The sequence below is a fragment of the Anabrus simplex genome, chromosome 6 (genome assembly GCF_040414725.1).
Source record: "Anabrus simplex isolate iqAnaSimp1 chromosome 6, ASM4041472v1, whole genome shotgun sequence".
NCBI classification, from domain to species: domain Eukaryota; kingdom Metazoa; phylum Arthropoda; class Insecta; order Orthoptera; family Tettigoniidae; genus Anabrus; species Anabrus simplex.
In genome coordinates, this window is record NC_090270.1 from 116,134,712 (window position 1) to 116,145,383 (window position 10,672).

Genomic DNA, 10,672 nt, shown 5'->3' on the forward strand with positions numbered 1-10,672 from the left:
AGCATTTGCCTGGTGTGAAAATGGGAAACCACGGAAAACCATCTTCAGGCCTGCCGACTGTGGGGTTCGAACCTACTATCTCCCGAATACTGGATACTGGCAGCACTTAAGCGACTGCAGCTATCGAGCTCGGTAATAATAATAATAATTGTTGTTGGTTATACGTCCCACTAACTACTTTCACGCTTTTTGGAGACGCCGAAGTACCGGAACTTTTGGGATTTATTTTACGTGCCGGTAAATCTACCGAAATGGAGCTGATGTATTTGAGCACGTCCGCCTCTGTAATGTGGTGGTTAGTGTGATTAGCTGCCACCCCCGGAGGCCCGGGTTTGATTCCCGGCTCTGCCACGGAATTTGAAAAGTGGTACGAGGGCTGGAACGGGGTCCACTCAGCCTAGGGAGGTTAACTGAGTAGAGGTGAGTTCGATTCCCACCTCAGCCATCCTGGAAGTGATTTTCCTTGTTTTCCCCACTTCTCCTCTAGGCAAATGCAGGGATGGTACCTAACCGAAGGCCACGGCCGCTTCCTTCCCTCTTCCTTGTCTATCCCTTCCAATCTTCCCATCTCCCCGCAAGGCCCCTGTTCAGCATAGCAGGTGAGGCCGCCTGGGCGAGGTGCTTGTAATCCTCCCCAGTTGTATCCCCCGACCCAGAGTCTGAAGCTCCAGGACACTGCCCTTGAGGCGGTAGAGGTGGTATCCTTCGCTGAGCCAGAGGGAAAAGCCGACACTGGAGGGTAAACAGATAAAGTAGAAGAAGAAGTATTCGAGCACCTTCAAATAGCACCGGTCTGAGCCAGGATCGAACCTGCCAAACTGGCCTCAGAAAGCCAGATCCTTAACCGTCTGAGTCCCTCAACCGAGCAAGTGTCTGTGTTGTGTGTGTTTGTCAATAAGCAGTACGTTTTATGAAAATGTGCCATGCATAAGTCGGTATTTGAGGTATCTGCTTCTACGTTGCCATTCATTTCTTTCTCTCTCTCTCTAGAATTTGCTTTGCGTCGCACCGAAACAGATAGTTCTTATAACGACGATGGGATAGGAAAGGGCAAAGAAGCGGCCGTGGCCTTAATTGAGGTACAGCCCCAGCATACGTCTGGTGTGAAAATAGGAAACCACCTTCAGGGCTGCCGACAATGGGGTTCGAACCCACTCTCTCCCGAATGCAAACTCACAGTTATGCGCCCCTAAACGCATGGCCAACTCGCTCGGTATCTCTCTTTGTAGTTTTCACCAGCCATGTGTTGTAAATACAATTGTACTGATTTAACTATCTAACGTGTATTTCACTTCATCCTAAGTCAGACTTGCAGGAGACGAACTCACGAACACCCAACGGGACAGTCACTCACCTGTCCCCCACTTGCGTCTTTTTATCCCCCTTACAATAACAATTACATTCATTTTTTATTGTTGGGTGTTTTTCATAATAAGCAACCTGTATACTTAGAGCTAGAGGAATCAGTTAGCAAAGTCATCTCCGAACAGGCCATGGAAGTAAAAGCTTCCACTCGGCACTAAATGAGAAAGAATGATCAGCTCTACGCCCGGCTGCCTATGGCTCCAAGAATTAACCCGGTAGTAATTTTTGGTGTAGGCTGAGTGAATCTCGGGGCCATCTGTATCTTCAAAGAATAGAATAGAAATAGAATTTATAATTTTTTCGATTTCCTGGTGGGGAATCGAACCCATACAATTCAGAGCGAACACCTTTACCACCTCAGCTAAGCAGATGAATCAATTACGGGTAAAATCCTCGGGTTCGGGAACAGAACTTGGGATTCGCTCTACCGAAGGCCAATACTCTGATCCTTCAGCCAGGGCAGTGGGCAGCTTGTTACTAATAACAGCATCAAATCTTTCTCATGAAAAACTGTACACCTCGCATGTGCTTATGTATACATTAAACTGGGTGATGGTTGTAAACTTCTCATCATTTCCATGGAAAGAGGGAGGGAGAGAGTTTTAATCACCTTTAAGACAGAGACGCCAAATGTCAAAGTGGTCTGGTAATTGAATACCTTTCGAACTTCTTTGTGTAGGAAACATAGAGTGTAGCCTGTATAGGCGTTTCGTGATAAGGTTTATGAGGTCGTAAAAGTGGAGAAATAGGAGAACAATAAATGAATTATCCCCAACGCGGCACGTTCTTCGGTCGGAGAGATTAAAATTTCTAGTTCATAGCATCGCACTAGTCCTCCACCGATCACCGTTGTTGAGTTGAAGGTTTTCATTATTTATTTATTTTAATTTTGAAGGATGAATATGGCCTAGTTGACCAGTTAGTCCCTCGAAGTAGCTATTCGTAGCTGCAATCTCTGGGACATTGTTAACTATCTCACCATCAAAATCACAAAGATTGATCTCTGGGTTGTTTGTGTATATTAACGTGACCTTATAACACTTGCTATCTTCAGTTACCTTCGTGATGCTGAGTTAATCCATCTCCACATATGAAGATTTCCACATGCGGGCAGGGCTTTCGGTGCGAGCATTTAAACTTAGAACCAGCCGTGCGGGTTCAATCTATTAACGAGCGCGACAATCGTTGCCGTGTTTCAGCAGAGTTCAGTGGCGGTAATGAAATGGCGTATGGCTTTTAGTGCCGGGAGCGTCCGAGGACATGTTCGGCTCGCCAGGTGCAGGTCTTTCGATTTGACTCCCGTAGGCGACCTTTGCGTCGTGATGAGGATGAAATGATGATGAAGACAACACATACACCCAGCCCCCGTGCCAGCGAATTTAACCAATGATGGTTAAAATTCCCGACCCTGCCGGGAATCGAACCCGGGACCCCTGTGACCAAAGGCCAGCACGCCATGGCAGTGATGCAACGTCGTCGTCGTTGCGTCTTTGTTGTTGTTGTTGTTGTTCATACTCATGGGGTATCGTACACAAGAGTCATGTAACTAGGTGTGTGACGTCTATCGGGTAACATATTGTGTTTGTACATGTGTTTCTTATTAACTGAGGCCAGGGCATTAAAGGAAGGGACAGTGGCCTATTGCCTAGGGACCATCCCAGCATTCACCTGCAGCTGAAGCGAGAAACTACGAAACATGTCGTTTGGTACCCGCGCACAATCTTCCCTAATGACTGCTTCCAAACTGTCCAAGTCACGCGGTTTTCTGGCATACACCTTCTCTTTCAAATACCCTCGGAGGAAAAAATCGAATGGAATGAAGTCTGGACTTCTCGGTGGCCACTCAACATTTCCGCGACGTCCAATAACGTGGCCCGGAAAAGCATTGTCGAGCCATTCTCACGAAATCAATGCAAAATGGGGAGGTGCCCCATCGTGCATACAGTGCACATTGTCCACTTCGTCCCAGGTTGAACCAATGGGATAAACAAAAGTTTGTAGCATGTTGCAACGGTCTGTCAGGAACCTTGGGCCCCGACTGCAACGGTGTGCTGCTAATGCTGGTGCCTACGTTGAAATATGAAATGGCAAGGACCATAGTATATAACAGAATTGAAAGAAACCATGTAACATTGTTAATGACAGAATAATAGTAAAAAAAAAGGGATATAATAGTGGATCACCCTGTATTGTGGTTGGTAATGTGGTGTGTTGTATGTTGATGAAGATGAACATTAAGAAGAACACAAACACATAGTCCCTAAGATAGAGGAATTAATCATACGCTATTTATGTTTCCGAACTGGCCGAGAATCGAACCCGGAGCCCTCTGAACTGAAAGCCGCTACGGAGACTACTGAACCAAGGAGCTGACATCCACTTAGTTGTGCCAGGCTCCTCACTTTCATCTGTCCTATACGACCTCCGTTGGTCAACTCTTGTTCCTTTCCGACCCCGACGCTGTTAGGTTGCGAGGGCTAGGGAATCTTTCATTTTCACGCCCTTCGTGACCTTGTCTTTCTTTCGCCGAGATCTTCATTTAGCGAAGTGTCGGACTCCTTCCATTTCTTCTCTCCAGTTAGTGGTATATAGAGGATGGTTGCCCAGTTGTACTTCTTCTTAAAACAGTAACCCCTACCACAGAGATAATTATCACACTCTTATTAGCAGTTCCTTTGTCTTCGGTATATATACCGAGCTCGATAGCTGTAGTCGCTTAAGTGCGGCCAGTATCCAGTAATCGGGAGATAGTGGGTTCGAGCCCCACTGTCGGCAGCCCTGAAGATGGTTTTCCGTGGTTTCCCATTTTCACACCAGGCAAATGCCGGGGCTGTACCGTAATGAAGGCCACGGCCGCTTCCTTCCAATTCCTAGGCCTTTCCTATCCCATCGTCGCCATAAGACATATCTGTGTCGGTGTGACGTAAAGCAAATAGCAAAAAAAAGTCTTCGGTATAAATAAGGGACGCCTTCAAAACACGATAGGCAGCCCGAGACCATTGCATGTTTACCCCTTAGTTCAATTTCTCATACCGGGTTGGTAATGAGGTGAGATGAAATTATTTGGCATGTTTTTACAGCCAGATCCCCTGCCTGACGCCAACCTGAGTGGAGAGTCTAATGAAGATGAGGGTGAATGAAATTGGGTAAGGAGGTGGAAGAAATCGGCTATGGCCTTATTAATAGGATCTGTCGCGGCATTTGCTTGGAAGTTAAAATGGAAAACCATAGAAAACCATTCTCAGGACAGCTGACGGTGGGGTTCGAACTCACTATCTCCCGGATGCAAGCTCACAGCTGCGCGCCCCTAACCGCACGGCCAGCTCACCCGGATTCGATTCTAACTCAGTCCGATTGTACTTGATGGTGCTCAAATACGTCAGCCGAAAGATTTGCAGGTACGTAAAATAATTTCTGCGGGACAAAATTCCGGCATCTCGGCATCTCCAAAAAATTCAAATGTTGTTAGTGGGGCGTAAAATCAATAACATTATTACTTTCTCTGATGTCACTTTCTGTTACTCCCAGTTCCTCCACATCTTTAATCACTTCTGTTAGCCATGGTGTCTTGCTTGATCTTCACAGTAGATGAGAAGTCGGCTAGTCAATTCAATTGGGTCCATCCTTGAGATATGTCCATAGAAAGTTAGAAGTCTCTTCTCGGCGTCGTCTATGATTTTGTTATTCACCTTCTGTATTAGAATCTACTCCGACTGGTCTCGGTATATTTCTCAGGATATTCCCGCCAAGATCTCCAGTTTGTCCGTCAGTCCTTTCCTGTTATCACATACTCAGTGGCGTATAGGGTTTCTGTTTACATGTATTTATTTATTTATTTATTCATTTATTTATTTATTCTTTCTTAATCTTTTTACCCTCCAGGGTCGGTTTTTCCCTCGGACTCAGCGAGGGATCCCACCTCTACCGTCTCGGTAGATGCAGAGTGGGTCTCGGCCCATAAGTGACCACGGATGGTCCGTGGTCCAACAGTTCTGCACTCTGACCGAACAACCGAGCAAAGGAGGGATGGCCACGGGTCTACCGTGGCTCTACGCCTCTGCATTCGGGAGACGGGACAGGGCTGAACCTCACGACTGGGCCAACCGTCGGCTGTTCTGAGAATGGTTTTCCGTAGTTTTCCATTCTCCTGCACTAAGACGAATGCGAATGCCGGGACAGTTTCGAGTATAGGTCACAGCCGCCAACCCCCTCATCTTCTCCACGCTTCTCCTTCACCGTAACAAATCTCCTGGCCTGAGAGACGGCGTCATCGTCTAAGAGGCCCGCCTCCCCCTCCAGGGGAGGAATGAAAACATGTTAGTAGTAGTAGAGTCGTAATGATAAAAGCTTCCTTCACTACATTATAAACAATACAATCAGCTATTATAAAATATTGTGTTGATTGATGCTTTTTCATTCAATAGCTTATAGTTTTCCATAGCACATAATAACATACGTACTTATTACAGACGCACAAGCAGAGATTTTAGTTGCTATTTCTTTAAATAGTACTCACAGTAAAATTATATGATAAGTTAATTGCAACCTGATACTGAAAGATAGTAGAAACATAACTTTATTGTTGATTCTTTCTAAGAGCCTTAAGCATCAAGGTTACTAACCTGGAATGAGACTCTGGATTGATAAAAATCCCAGGAAAATTATTATCTCATTGATTTGAGTTGAGATGAATTGAGTAAAGATGAGAGCTTGACTTGTGGATAATGTCAACCCGAAATGTTAATAGTTACACGTATGTATAAGACATCGGTGGGAGTTGACACAATAACTGGAAGATGATGTACTACACATTTTAGGCATATGAGTAACTTATTACATCGTCTTTCTGAAGAAATGCGTAGCCTACTTAAATCAGTGACAAAATTCCTTATAAGTGAAGTGTTAACTACACACTCAACAAGCAGCAGTAAGTTTGCTGAGAACCTAAGACGAACTCAAGTCTCATTTTTACAAAATAGTACAATTCTTGTATCATGGAAATGTGATCCTGATGATCTTTTCTAAATGTTTACTTCTTCCCTTTACCGAGCAAGTGGCCGTGTGGCTTGGGTCACGTAGCCATCAGCTTGCATTCGGGAGATCCTGTCGGCAGCCCTGAAGATGGTTTTTCGTGGTTTCCCATTTTCACATCAGGCAAATGCTTGGGCTGTACCTTAATGAATGCCACGGTCACTTCCTTCCCACTCCTAGGCCTTTCCTACCCCACCGTCGCCATAAGACCTATCTGTGTCAGTGCGACGTAAAGCAAATTATTATTATTATTATTATTATTATTATTATTATTATTATTATAAACATCTTCCCTTATATATTTTCATTCTTCCCTTCTCTAACTCATCTGTCTTCCACGGAGATTTACCTGATGTCAGATATAGGCCCTACTGTAGGTAAATGCAGCTTAAGGAATTCACAAAGATGATCAAATTCAGTGGCCCAGTAGGTCTCTCCTTGTCCTTCTGTTCTTAAGATAGCACGTTCGATTACGACCGTGGTCGGCGAGGTATTTAAATGCGACATCTCTATTGTACTGGCTCCAGGCATGTTAAGGAACTCCTGCAAGACAAATCTGAAAACCCGTGTGTCTCTTAAAACTACTACTATTACTACTACTACTAATATACCGGGTGGATTGGCCGCGCGGTTAGGGGCGCGGAGATGTGAGCTTGCATCCGGGAGATAGAGGGTTCGAAACCCACTATCGGCAGCTCTGAAGATGGTTTTCCGTGGTTTCCCATTTTCACACCAGGCAAATGCTGGGGCTGTACCTTAATTAAGGCCACGGCCGTTTCCTTCCCACGCCTAGCCCTTTCCTGCCCATCGTCGCCATGTGTCACTGCGACGTAAAGCCAATTGTTAAAAAAATAACAATAATAATACAATGCTATTGGATTTATATACCATTAACTACTTTGACGGTTTTCGGAGACACATAGGTGTCGGAAATTTGTCCCACATGAATTCTCTTACGTCCAGTAAATCTAGCGACACGAGGCAGGCGTATATGAGCATCTCTAAATAGCACCGGACTGAACCAAAATCGAACTCATAGCTCAGAAGGCCAACGCTGTACTGTCTGAGCTACTCAGCTCGGAAATAATATTAATAATAATAATAATAATAATAATAATAATAGTAATAATAATAATAATATTTTTCGTATGGCTATTTCTAGTCGAGTGCAGCCCTTGTAAAGCAGACCCTCCGATGAGGGTGGGCGGCATCTGCCATGTGTAGGTAACTGCGTGTTATTGTAGTGGAGGATAGTGATGTGTGGTGTGTGAGTTGCAGGGATGTTGGGGACAGCACAAACACCCAGCCCCCGGGCCACTGGAATTAACCAATGAAGGTTAAAATCTCCGACCCGGCCGGGAATCGAACCCGGGACTCTCTGAACCGAAGGCCAGTACGCTGACCATTCAGCCAACGAGTCGGACAATAATAATAATAATAATAATAATAATAATAATAATAATAATAATAATAATAATAATAAACAAATGACAGGTGCAGCTAACGACGTCACACAACAAGCACAAGCATTCACTTATGTTAATGAAGAGCGGTATATTTAAAATACAATTACATGGCCATCTGAAGGAACTATTTCACCCTGCTGCACGTAGAGACTCTTCAATACATTCTGGGTTTTACTGAGAGTTGTATCCGAACGGTTGCGGAACCTTTGATTAAATGTTAATTTTTGTGAGCCCCAAGCTCAGCTCTTTAAATGACCACGTGGATGTAAGCATGTTAACTCACCTGTTGCTACTGGGAGCGCTTGTTACGGTTCGCCTTCTCGGCGTTCTTCATGTTAGTTATGGCACTGACAGACCCAAACAGGATTTTGGCGGTGACTTGAACTCGACGCTGCTGCGACGCTGATCCGCCGCTAGATCCAGTATATCCCCCCGAGGAATAAGACTGACCTCCGTAGCCGTTGGAATCACTTGCAAGACCCTCAGGCATTATAGCAAACACAGTCACACAAGACACAAGTAGAACTTGAAGTGGAGCACAAAACAACACTACTTTCCCGTTTGTGTATTCTTGAAAGATGCTACTCTTCCCTGGATATGTTTTTTATCCTCTCTAGTAGACTGTTATATCACAGTTCGAAAGGCTTGTTTACAAATTGTTTACGGAGACTAGCTGGCTTCGCCTTCTGGAACTAGTGAAGTGATATAACTGAATTGGAAGTAAGGTTATGGTCAGCCTGGATCAAATGTTTTGGGGAGGGAAGTGAGTGAAGATTTTGGTGGGGGGGAGTGAGACTAGGGTGGGAGCGACAGAGAGAGATGTAGGGGGCCCTGATTTGGAATGAGTAGGTCCTAAAGGAAAAAAGGTCTAACTAAGGTGTGGGGAGAGGGGTATAAGTTAGTATGGGGGTGTGTACCTGCACAGCAAGAAAGATGTTCTCTACTATAATGTCGACAAGTAAGGCAGTAGGTCAAAAACCTCTTAAAACGTAAGAGACTTGAAGCCCGAGTCTGAAAAACCTGTTAGTCGGCCAACTGGCAACAAAAGTAGGTTAAGTAACAAGCAAGCACCTTTAAAGTTTGTAAAGTGGGAGTGGGGGTCGGTGGGAATGGTGGGGGTACAGCACGGTGAGCATGCTGCTTACTTGATACGCCTGAATGATTCAGCCAATCACGGTATGCTAAAAAAAAGAGGTGGGTTTAGTTTTTAAAGTTGCCTGGTGTAACACAAGGATGAGTCATTATAGGAACTGTTGTTTAATTATAAAGCTATTGGGGAGGGGACGGGAAGTGTCTGGTCTGGTGGCCCGGTCAGCGGCAGACTGAGTTTCAGCGGCCTCCCCTCACTCTGTTCCCCCTTGCCACTAGTGGGCCGTTTGCTCTCAATAATGTGATCGATTCCGGTCACAACCGAGCGACCAGGCTGGCTCGTGGCTAGTCTGGACCACGGTTTGTTACCAAACAGTGAATGTTAATGTAGGCCAGGCTACAGGATATGTGCCTTTCTAGTTCCCAGGCGTTATACGATCGTTATATCTACCCCAGCAATCACGAATCAGTTCCCAATAACGGAGCGAGAAGGCTGCGTGGTTCGAACCATGTAGCCGGTAGCTTGCTTTCGGAAGACGGTGTATTGATCCCAGTTGTTGACAGTTCTGAAGAAGGTTTCTGTGGTTTCCGATTTTCACACCAGGTAAAGGTTACCTTAATTAAGGCCACGGTTCCTTCCTTCCTTGTCCTATACAATCGTCGCTAAAAGTACATAATTATGGCCATTTGCTTTACGTCCCACTAATTACATTTTTACTGTTTTTCGGAGACGCCGAAGTGCCGGAATTCAGTCCCGCAGGAGTTCTTTTACGTGCCAGTTAATCTACCGACAAGAGGCTGACTTATTTGAGCACCTTCAAATACCACCGGACTGAGCCAGGATCGGACGTACCAAGGCGTCGCCATAAGACTTGAATAAGTCGGCGAGACGTAATAATTCTAATAAAAATATTAAAAAACATCAGACGGATAAGATAATTATCATCACAGTACTTTAAGGAGAAGGACGAAGAGTATTAGTTCAATGCCTGATATACAATTTTATGAGTGAAACAAGTTCAGCTGACAGTATCTGAAGAAATAAAACCTAGAAGCTAACAGACAACCGGGAATATGGAGGTTTACAGTGAAATCAACTGTATTAATTTCTTACTATTTTACATTGGAAATTTACAGGAAAAATCTACATAAGTAACATCATTTCGTTGTCTGGCTCTGTGTAGTTCCTTCGGTTCAGAAGGTCCCGGGTTGATTCCCGGCTTGGTCTGAGATTTGAACCTTAAATGGTTAAATCCTTTGGGTCGGGTAATGGGTGTTTATGCTGTCCGCAACATCCCTGAAATTCATACACCATCCACAACACTATCTTCCAATACAATAATACGCTGTTTTCCATACATGGCGGACGCCGGCCGCCCTCGTCTTGAAATGTCTGCCTTACAATTGCTGCACCAGGCTACCATCAACAGCCACACGATTTAAAAAAACTGTTTGTACCTTTCAAGTGTTTACCTCTTAGGTCAACTTCGTATTTATCTCAGACTGGGTATAAAAATAGATTCAGTTCTGTGTCTGTCGGTATGTTCGTCACGACATCACGGGAAATCGATTGGACAGAATTTCTCGAAAATCGGTATTAAAGTTCAGGGATAGCCAGGGTGTATACTAGGCCATAGAGGTTAGTGTGTGATTAGTATTTTGAGGGTAGAAAAACAGGAAATATCACATTTTCCGTTAATATTAGCTGTATCAGGAAATAG

General features: G+C 44.6%; 1 protein-coding gene across 1 annotated transcript in view; it reads right to left on the reverse strand.

The window, feature by feature from the left end:
• LOC136875889 (thyroid peroxidase) overlaps positions 1–8,462 on the reverse strand; it is a 257,266-nt gene extending 248,804 nt beyond the window's left edge. Inside the window, exon 1 of the mRNA XM_068228240.1 lies at positions 8,146–8,462. The gene's annotated coding sequence lies outside the window, so the exon portion shown is untranslated. The remainder of the gene's footprint in view (positions 1–8,145) is intronic.
• Between the last annotated feature and the right edge of the window lie 2,210 nt (positions 8,463–10,672).